Below are 11,167 nucleotides of genomic sequence, written 5' to 3' on the forward strand. Positions count from 1 at the left end.
AGTATTTTATTTTTTCTAATGAATATGTAAAGATAGTTTTCAACATTCATTTTTGTAAGATTTTGAGGGTTTTTTTTTCTCCCTCCCTCCTCTCTGTCCTCCCAAGATAGCAAGCTATCTGATATAGGTTATACATAATCATTTTAAACATATTTCCCTATTAATCATGTTGTGTAAGAAAAATCATAAAGGGGAAAATCATGAGAAAGGAAAAAATAGTATGCTTTGATCTGCATTCAGTCTCCATAGATCTTTCTAGATGGCATTTTCTATCACAAGTCTATTGGAATTGTCTTGGATCACTTTTATTGCTTAAAAGAAATGTCTATCAGTTTAAATCAGGGGTTCTTAACCTGAGATATGCAAGCTTATTTTAAAAGTATTTTGATAACTATATTTTAATATGATTATTTTCCTTTGCAATCCTACAACAAATTATACAAAGTTGTATTTTAAAATATTACAGGTTCACCAGATTGTCAAAGGGGTCAATAAGGTATAAAAGATTAAGAACTCCTTTGTGGCCTAGTTGATCCAAATGATTTTTCCACTTCCAAAGTCTATGATTTTATTTCATTTTATTTTTTTATTTTTTTCTTTTTTAATAACTTTATTGACAGAACCCATGCCAGAGTAATTTTTTACAGCATTATTCCTTGCACTCCCTTCTGTTCCAATTTTCCCCCTCCCTCCTTCCACCCCCTCCCCCAGATGGCAAGCAGTCTTTTACATGTTAAATAGGTTACAGTATATCCTAGATACAATATATGTGTGCAGAACCGAACAGTTCTCTTGTTGCACAGGAAGAATTGGATTCAGAAGGTATAAATAACCCAGGAAGAAAAACAAAAATGCAAGCAGTTTATATTCATCTCCCAGTGTTCTTTCTTTGGGTGTAGCTGCTTCTGTCCATCTTTGATCTATTGAAACTGAATTAGCTCTCTTTATCGAAGAAATCCACTTTCATCAGAATACATCCTCATACAGTATTGTTGTTGAGGTATATAATGATCTCCTGGTTCTGCTCATTTCAAAAAGTGTATGATTTTACAGGGCTTTAGAGATGGTCATCCTAAATGCTACATTCAGGAGTTTTAGTTCTCATTGGGCCGCATGATGCTTTCAGGTTCTACGGTTTCTGTGTGTGGTTATTTCCCTCCTCCATCCTTTTTCCTTTTCGAAAGCATTATTCTGAATGAGGCAGGCCACGTGTCCTCTGCAAAGCTGGGAACATTTGGTTCAGAAAGCAAAATTTGCTAGGGAATCGAAGTCTCTTAACAGAGAGATGATAGATTCAACATACAGAATATAGCCATTTTTAGACATGATCAATAAAGAGATTTTGTTTTTCTTGATTATGCATATTTGTTTCATTATAGGGTTTTTTTCCCCATGATTTTTTCTTCCCAGTGGAGGGGATGGGATGGAAGAAATGGAACGGAGAGAAAATAAATACTTGTTAACTGAAAAAAAAAAAGTTATTTTGCTTTGTTTTTTACAGAAAGCAACCTAATAAATCTGATGAAATTCCTCAAAGAAGTGAACTTTAGAGAATGTATTGGGGTGGATTCACGTTTTTCTTTCCCCATGGTTGAATGAGGAAGCAAGTGGACGTCCCTCCACTCCCTCTCTCCAAAAGCTCCCGCCCCTGTGTCCTTTCCAACAGGATCTCCTCCCCCCTCTCCCAGCTATAGCTTCCTTCCCTCTCCTCTTTTCCAAGCTCCCCCCACCCCCTTTCTCTTAATTCTGGCCCCTCCCCTCTCTGCATCTCCTCCCCCCTCTCCCAGCTCTGCCTTCTCCCCTCTCTCTTCTCGGGCCATTTCAAGTCGTCTGGCCACTGGACCTAATTGGCTCTGGAAGAGAAAGTGAAGCTGATGACCTTGAATAGCTCTCTTTCAATCAAAGCCAATTCCCTTGCATGTCAAGGCATAACTTCCAGATGTCATGGTCTTCTTCCAGAACGAAGAATAAACAACTTTTCCAAGCTCCTTTCTCCTTTCTTCCCCTCTCTCAGCTCTATGGCGCACCTCCCTTTTATAACCCCTCCCTCTCACCTCTCCTAACTCTGCCCAGCTCTCTCCCGCTCTCCCAGGGCCCCTCCCCCTCCCATGCTGTGCTCCTCTACCCTGTTCTCCTTCCCCCTCTCCGGCTGCTATTTCTCTCCTCGCTCTTTCCTTCTGTTTCCTCGTTCTCCGGTAGGCGGGGCGCTCGCGTTCCAAATGTGCCTCCTTGACGCAGCCTCGAGTTGAGCCAATCGTCTTGCACATGCGGGCTGCGCCGGAGCGGAGGGCGGCCAATCCGTGGACCGCTAGGTCTCCTGCGGCTTCCTCTGCTAGCCCGGCCAGGGCTTTGCGTCGGGTCGGCGGTCGCGGGAGGGGAGGGTCCGAGGTCTGTGCCTTGGATGAGAGCGGAGGAAGGGAGGGAAAGGGATATTGACTGTGCCTGAATCTGCCCTGCTCCAAACCTCCCTTCGTCGCCCACTCTGGATGGGCCCCGGAACGCTAGCAGCCCCTGCTGAGGTGATTCCCGAGGTAGCACATCTGCCGGGGGTGGGGGCGGGGAGGGGCTTCGGGGAGGGGAGCTGATTCACATCTGGAGGGGGCGGGGCTCCCCAATCAGCTCCGGGACCCGGTGTATTAGTGCTGGGGCAGACGTCTCGGAGAGGGTGGCCTAGGTTAGCATCTCTAGCTCTGACATCGAAGGCTTAGATAGAAGCGGGGGGCGGGGGATGCTGAAATCTTTCCCGTTTTCTTCGTTTCTGAATGGCTGAGGAGGTAGGACTGCGACTGGAGGTGTTGGAAAGGAGGGAAGTGGATGCTTATGCTTTCTCAAGTCTGGCCGGATTTACTGAGGAACTAGAGCTGGTGTAAGCAGGACCTTCCCTCCCCTTCCCCCCCGCAGTGGCTTTGTGGACTCCGAATTAGCTGCTTGGGACGGGTATGGGGAGTGCAGAGTGAAAAGAAAGATTTCTTCTCTCTTTATTTCTCTACATTTGGAGTCTGGCAATAGGATTTCTCTCGTTTAACTGGCACCTTGGTATATCCAACTAGCACTTATTAAATGCCCATGTATCAGGCGCTATGCTAAGCTCTCGGATAGACAGCCCGTAAGTTCAAGACCAGCTCATAAATGACACACACCTATTTGGATCCGACACTTTGCTTGCTATTTTGATAGAATCTGACATTAAAGAACTTTGATAATTTGAAGAACTAACTCTTCAATAACAGAGTTTCCTAGGCAGTCATAAGAAGAGGGTGTCGGGCACACAAGAATAAACCTATTTGCAATGGGATTTACTATGTACGGGCAGATGGTCAGGGGGCTGGGATCTTTTCGCATATGTTGCTTGTGACAATGCCATAAAACATACTGATACTCTGAGTGATTGCAAACACGTTTCCAAAGGAGAAAGAAACTTGATTAGAAGCTTGGACTGTGACCGGAATAAGTTTATTTTAATTTGGCTGTCTGGTACAGTCCTCAGTGTGGCAGTTTTTTTTTTTTTTGTTTGTTTGTTTGTTTTTGTTTTTTTTTGTTTGTTTGTTTTTTTACAGAAGGTCAGTTTTTAAAAAGAAATCAGTCTCAGATTGTCAGGTATAGCTTACACCGTTATTGTTAACTTAAAGATGCTTAGTACCTAAAATATAAATTACCTATTTATGCATGTCATGCACATAATATATAGTAAATATTGAATTGGATTCTAAGCAAGTACCTGGAATTGACTGTGTTATGCTAGAATCCCATGATGTTTTCTGTACATTTATCTTAACCCGTGTGATAGTATCTGTAGATTTTTGATTGGCAGACTTTATACAGATGAAATGTCTTTTCATGTAACACTGCCCTGACTGGGACTGGACAGAAATGAATCCTGGGAAGTTCAGTTTAGCCAATCTTCTTTCCCACCCCCACCCCCACACCACATCCATTTCCGGGGAATTTCAAGCATCTTTGGACTTCTGAAAAGATTTGTGGTTATAATGGAAGAAGTTGTAATAGTGTTTATGAGTGTCTGGCTTTAGAGAGTGGCAACCAGAATACTCCTAATGGAATGATGGAAGGACTAAATGTTTTGTTATGTAAGTTTTTGGTTGGTCAAATTGTAAACCTGTTCAATCTGATATCTTGCTTCTTCTGAGGAAGACTCTTTGGGGATACCAGTTTTTGCCCTTTTAAGGTGAAAAAGGGAGAAATAATGATCTATGAGACCTATTTTGAAAGGTAGGGTTTTATAAGAAAATTCTAGTTTTAAGCATTTTTCATTAAGGAAATTTAATTTAATTTTTAATTTTTTATTAATTTTTGATTACTCTTATCTATGCTTTTTTCCTATTTAAGAGGTGATAAGCACAAACTAGTTGTCTTCCAGGCCTTTAGAAATCTCTCTTAATTCAAACATTTTGAAGTCAAGGATTTATGGCATGTCTGAACAAAGAAAATTTCAGTATTAATATTTAGCAAGGATCCAGCATTTTGTTAAGTTTATTTAGCTTTGCTTCTCTAAACAAATCATTTAAAATATATCTAGTACATCCTAAAGGAATAATTTTGTGGTGTTTAAAAAGTTCAAGACCTGTAATTTCTGGGTAATTTAAAAAATTTTATTAATAAGACAGTATGTTTATTAGTAAAGGGATGGTAATTTAGCCATCTCTCTTAGACCATAGACCCCAATGGAGATGAACTCATTTTATTGGCCCTTGGAAAAATAAGTGTTCCTCAATTGGATTAGTAAACAATTAACAAGAAAATGAATATTATAGTGATAGGGTTGGCTATATTAAAATGAGAGTCTTGAAGTATGTGACTTGGGTCACCCAAGTTTTGGTCTTACCAATTTTTTTATCACTTGGTCTGACAAAAAGAAGACACTTAGACATCCCAGACTGGTCAGAACAAACAGAACAAACACAATGAGCTAGAATGCACTTATTAGCACAAATTTAGAATTTCTTTTTCTGTCTGATTAGATCTTGGCTTGGATTTTAGATACCAAAGTAGATAGGGGGAAAAACTTTGGCCCTAATACATTAATTAGCTATTAAATACAAAAGAAATAATTTCTCACAATTTCTTTAATGATTCAATGAGCAGTGACATTAGATTAAAATATTTCCTGTTCTAAGTCTGATTACTACCCTTGATCCATTTTTCAGAACCCTAAAGTTTCTTTAATAATTTCCTAACAAAGCGGTTAGGCTTTGATTTCCTTTATTCTGATAAGTCTGAAAGGGAGCTTTATTTTTAAAAAATAACAGCTTTTTATTTTAAAAATCTGCAAAGATCGTTTTTAACATTCATCCTTGCAAAATCTTGTGTTCCAAATTTTTTGTCCCTCCCTTTTCCCTATCCCCTCCCCTAGTAAACAATGTACAATTCTTCTATACCTATTTCTACTATTATGCTGCACAAGAAAAATCAGATTAAAAAGGGGGAAAAATGAGAAAGAAAACAAAAAGCAAGGAAACAACAATAAAAAAGTGAAAAATACTATGTTGTGATCCACATTCAGTCTGAAAGGGAACTTTAGGATGAAGAAATATTTGTTTGAAAATATTTTCATTAAGGAAAAAAGAAATAGGAAAATACATGGGATCAAAAATATTTTCCTATTTAGTCTTACTACGGTGCCTGAAATTCTTCCAGTAGAGTGATACTATTTTGTTTCGATTTTTAGGAGTTCTCTAAAATCATTGCTTTAGATATTATCAGCTAACACCCGAAAGAATGTGTTTGAAAAATGGGTGCTGTTAGTGGTTGGGGTAATTAATTCTGTTTCTTTTCTATTCTTAGTTGAGTAGTCAAGGTCTTTCTTTCCATACAGTTTTTCCTTCCTTTCCACTGTTCTCTTCTAGTATTGGGAATTTCCCCATTGCTCCAGGGATTTCTCTGTAGTCATTCTAATTATTTCATTGTTTTTACAGGCTAATTACTGCTTATTTATTTCCCCGAATGAAGTGTTATCAAATATTTGTCAAATAGAAACCTAGTCTTTCTTTGACTGTACTTTTTCACCAAGAAACATAATTGGTTGCTTGCATAGAAGTAGGAGAGATAATGGAAGGCCTATTTATATAAAAATAATAGAAAGGATTATTTCCAGGAAAAGATACTCTACAAATAATTTACACATCTGTAATTCTCTTTAATCTGTCATCATTCAAATGATACCATCTGTTCTGCTATTCCTTAAAAATAGGCTTAGCTATTTTTAGGTTTTTTTTTTTTTCTGCATTCTCAAATTTATCATCTACCTACTAAATGCTAAGAACACCAAGGTTGTACAGTTATAGTTAAGTTATAAGATAGCATCTCTTCAGGGAAAGGACTTGCAATCTGGTTAGAGATTCCTTTATTTTATCTGGCCATCTAGCTATGGATCTTTATCTCTTTTCCATTCTTTTAACTTTCTGTAGTCTGGTTTTGATCTCAATATTCAACTGAACTGCACTCTCCAAAGTTACTAGTGAATTTTTTATTTGCCAAATCTAATAGCTTTTTCTCAATCCTCATATTTTTTGACCTCTTTAAAGAGTTTGACGTTCTCCAGTATTCTCTTCTCTTTAGATTTTCATGGCACTTTAAAAAAAAATTGTTAACTTTTTATTTTTCCAAATACATGAAAAGGTAATTTTCAACATTCACCTTTGCAAAATTTGTGTTCTAAATTTTTCTTTCTCCCTCTCCCCCTCTCCTAAGCAGGTAATCCAATATAGGTTAAACATGTGCAATTCTTCTCAATATATTTCTATATTTGTCCCATGACACTATTTTTTTCGTAGTTTTTCTGCCTGACCCTTCTCACTCTCTTTTGCTGAATTCATCTAGATTCCAAGCTATGGGTGTCATTGTCCCCACTCCCCATCGTAGGTGGTCTTTTTTTCTTCTGTGGTATTTCACTTGATATTCTTATCAGCTCTCATTAACTCAGTTATCTGAGTTATATATATGATTAGCATAATCATATGCTAATGATTTTGATATCTACTTATCCAGCCCTAATCTCTCTCCTAATCTCCAGATTTCCATTTCCAATTGCTTATTAGATATTTCACACTGGATGTCCTTTTGATATCTTAAATTTAATATTTCCAAAGTGTATTCATTTTTTTCCCCAAAACTCTCCCTTCTTCTCCACTTCCTTATTACTATTATTTCTTCTCTGTCACCCAAGTTCACAATCTAGATATGATCCTTGACTCCTTCCTCTCTTTTTTATTTTTAACTTTTTTTAATGTAAAAAAATCATATTTTTCCCAATTACATATAGAAACAACATTTTTTTTTGTTATACATATATCTTCATTTTTTTTTCTTGTATATTTCCTTAAAATTCATGATGGAAGAGAAAAATCAGAGCAAAAGAGAAAAGCCATGCGAGAAAAAAAAAAAAGAAAAAAGGGAATATAGCATATATTGATTTACAGTCAGTCTTCATAGTTTTCTCTCTATTTGGATGGCTTTTTCCATCCATAGTTTTATTAAGATTGCCTTGGATCACTGAATGGCTGAGAACAAATCTGTCATAGTTGATCATTGCACAATCTTGCTGGTTTTTTGTACAATGTTTTCTTGGTTTTGCTTTTTTCATTCAGCATTAATTCAGGCAAATCTTTCTAGGTCTTTTAAGAATCATCAAATTTATTTTTTTTTTAAAGAACAATAACATTACTTTCATATGCCAAAACTTACTCAGCCATTCCACAATTGATGGGCATCTATTTATTTTCCAATTCTTTTTTATCTCAAAAAAATGCTGTTAAAAACATTTTTGCACATGTGTATCCTTTTTCTGCTTTTTTGATCTCTTTAGGATACAGACTCAGTTCTGGTACTGCTAGATTAAAGAATATGTATAGTTTAATAGAACTTTGGGTATAATTCCAAATTGCTCGTCAGAATGGTTGTATCACTTCTCCTTTTTTTTTTTTCTTTTCTTTCTTTTCTTTCTTTCTTTCTTTTTTTTTTGGCAAGGTAATTGGGATTAAGTGATGTGCTCAATAGTCACACAGCTAGGAAATGTTAAGTGTCTGAGGCTGGATGTGAACTCAGGTTCCCCTGACTTCAGGGCTGTGCTCTATCCATTATGCCATCATGCCATCTAGCTGCCCCGAGGGTTGGATCATTTCACAACTTCACTAATAATGCATTAATGTCCCAATTTTCCTACATCCCTTTCAACATTTACATTATTTTTTTTCTGTCATCTTAGCCAATCTTAATTTGCATTTCTCTATTCAATAGTGATGTAGAACATTTTTTCATATGATTATAGAAGGCCTTAATTTCTTCATGTGAAAATTGTCTATATCCTTTGACCATTTATCAGTTGGGGAATAATTTATATTCTTATAAATTTGGCTTAGTTCTTTATATGTTTTAGAAATGTGGCCTTTATCAGAAACACTGGCTGTAAAAAAATTTCCCAGTTTTCTGATTCTCTTCTAATTTTGGCTGTGTTGGTTTTATTTGTGCAAAAACGTTTTAATGTAATTAAAGTTGTCCATTTTGCATTTCATAATGTTCTCTAGCTCTTCTTGGACCATAAATTCCTCCCTTCTCCAAAGATCTGATAGGTAAATAATCCCTTGCTCTCCTAATTTGCTTATAGTATCTCCCTTTACGCCCAAATCATGTACTCATTTTGACCTTATTTTGGTATTGGGTATGAGATACAGATTTATGCCAAATTTCTGGCATATTATTTTCCAGTTTTTGCAGCAATTTTGCATAAATAGTGAGGTTTTTTTTTTAACAAGTTTTTTTTTTTATTTTCAGATAGTTTTATTTGCAGATAATTTTCAACATTCACCCTTGCAAAATATTATGTTGCAAATTTTTCTGCTTTCCTTCCTTCATCCCTCCTCTAGGCAGCAAATAATCCAATATATGTTAAATGTGTACAATTCTTTTATACATATTTCCACATTTATCATTCTGCACAAGAAAAATCAGATGAAAATAAATCATTAAAAGAAAACAAAAAGCAAGCAAATAAAAACAGAAAAGGGGAAAAAATTATGTTGTGATCCACATTCAGCCCCCAGTTTTCTCTCTGGGTGCAGATGGCTCTCTCCACCACAAGTATATTGCAATTGGCCTGAATCACCTCATTGCTGAAAAGAGCCATGTTCATCAGAGTTGATTATCACATAATCTTTGTTGTTGTGTACAATGTTCTCTTGGTTCTACTAACTTCACTTAGCATCAATTCATATGTCTCTTCAGGCCTCTCTAAAATCATTCTGCTGATCGTTTCTTATGGAACAATAATATTCCATAGCATTCATGTACCATAACTTATTCAGCCATTCCCCATCTGATGGGCATCCACTTAGTTTCCAGTTGCTTGCTGCTACAAACATTTTTGACATGTGGGTGCTTTTCCCTTTTTTAAGATCTCTTTGGGATACAGGCCCAATAGAAACACTGCTGGAGCAAAGAGGACACACAGTTTGATAACCCTTTGGGCGTAATTCCAATTTGTTCTCTAGAATGGTTGGAATCAGTTTGCATCTCTACCAACAATGTACTAATGTCTCAGTTTTCCCACATCCTCTAACATTTATCCTTATCTTTTCCTGTTATATTTTGAGACATCCTGTCACCAGTCTGAGATATGTGTAGTGGTACCTCAGATTGCATTTCTCTAGTCATCAGTGATTTAGAGCATTTTTTCATATGACTAAGAATGGCTTTGATTTCTTCATCTAAAAATTGTCTGTTCATATTCTTTGAACATTTATCAATTTAAGAATAATTTGTTTTCTTATAAATTTGAGTCAATTCTCTTTATATTTTAGAAATGAAGTCCTTATCAGAACCCTTGAATGTAAAGATTTTTTTCTGCTTCCCTTCTAATTTTGTCTGCATTGTTTTTGTTTGTACTTTTTAATGTTTTATACACACACATACACACACACAGACACACAGACACACACACACACGCGGTAATGTAATCAAAATTTTCCATTTTGCATTTCATAATGTATTCTAGTTCTTTGGCCATAAATTCCTTCCTTCTCCATTTGCTTATAGTTTCATACTTTATGTCTAAATCATGAACCCATTTCAACCTTATCTTGGTATAGGGTTTAGGTGTTAGTCAATGCCTAATTTCTGCCATATTATTTTCTTTTTCTTTTTTTTAAAATTTTAATACCTTTTTATTTACAAGTTATATGCATGGGTAATTTTACAGCATTGACATTTGCCAAACTGGACTATTACCATAGCCTGCTGATTGTTATCCCTGCCTCAAGTCTTTCTCCATTTCGTTCTATTCTTCATTGATCTCTCAAAGTGATCTTCCTCGTGCTCAGGTCTGATTATGTCACACACATTCCCATCCCCTTCAATAAATTCTAATGACTCCTGGAATATAAAATCCTCTGTTTGTCATTAAAACTATTCTTAAAGTGGCTCTCTCCTACCTTTCTAGTTACACCTACTCCTCATGTATTTTGTGGTAGAATGATGCCTCCTGGTTGTTCTTGAATGGGATACTTTTCCTGACTTAAAGTTAAAGTCCCACATTCTATAAGAGATTTTTTTCAATCCCTGAATATTTAGTGTCTTTTCCAGTTTATCTTGTCTATAAATTGTACGTAGATATTTTCATGTGGTGTCTGAAAGACTGAGCTCCTTGAAAACATAGACTGGTGGGTTTTTTGTTTTGTTTTGTAATTTTTTTTTTTTTTTTTTGGCCTTTAAGATAATATCTGCTCAATGTGTAGCAGGCCTTCCTCACTTTCATCTGACATCCCAAATAGATTAGTCCATCTATCATTACTTCACATATGAACAACTCATCTTTTTTTCCTGTCACACATTACTCTCATAACATATTACTTCCTTAAAATTCCTCATAAGTTACATATTGCATCCTATATCTTTCTGTTGTTCACTGTATGATTTTTTTCTTTCCTTTTTTTCCTTTCCCCATTTTCCTTATCCTTCTTTCCTTTTTCTTCCTCTTCTGAAATTTCTCTTGTTAAGTTTTTGAAACATTGCCTTCATTTTCCAATGTATTCCTTCCTCCTTCTCTGTCCATAAAGCCATTGTATACATATAAAGAATTAAAAAAAAAATCAACAAAACTGAGCAGCACAGCCACCATGTGTGACATTATACTTGGTGCTTTGCTATGAAGAAAAAGGTT

At 36.2% G+C, this 11,167-nt stretch overlaps 1 protein-coding gene across 2 annotated transcripts in view; it reads left to right on the top strand.

Moving 5' to 3' along the window:
- Positions 1 to 1,794: 1,794 nt before the first annotated feature.
- Positions 1,795 to 11,167, top strand: part of TECPR1 (tectonin beta-propeller repeat containing 1) — a 68,549-nt gene continuing 59,176 nt past the window's right edge. Inside the window, exon 1 of one of the 2 annotated variants that reach the window (XM_052000731.1) lies at positions 1,795 to 2,531. The gene's annotated coding sequence lies outside the window, so the exon portion shown is untranslated. The remainder of the gene's footprint in view (positions 2,532 to 11,167) is intronic. The other variant, XM_052000748.1, reaches the window with a different exon arrangement.

This window comes from Antechinus flavipes, chromosome 1, assembly GCF_016432865.1.
Source record: "Antechinus flavipes isolate AdamAnt ecotype Samford, QLD, Australia chromosome 1, AdamAnt_v2, whole genome shotgun sequence".
Lineage (NCBI taxonomy): Eukaryota > Metazoa > Chordata > Mammalia > Dasyuromorphia > Dasyuridae > Antechinus > Antechinus flavipes.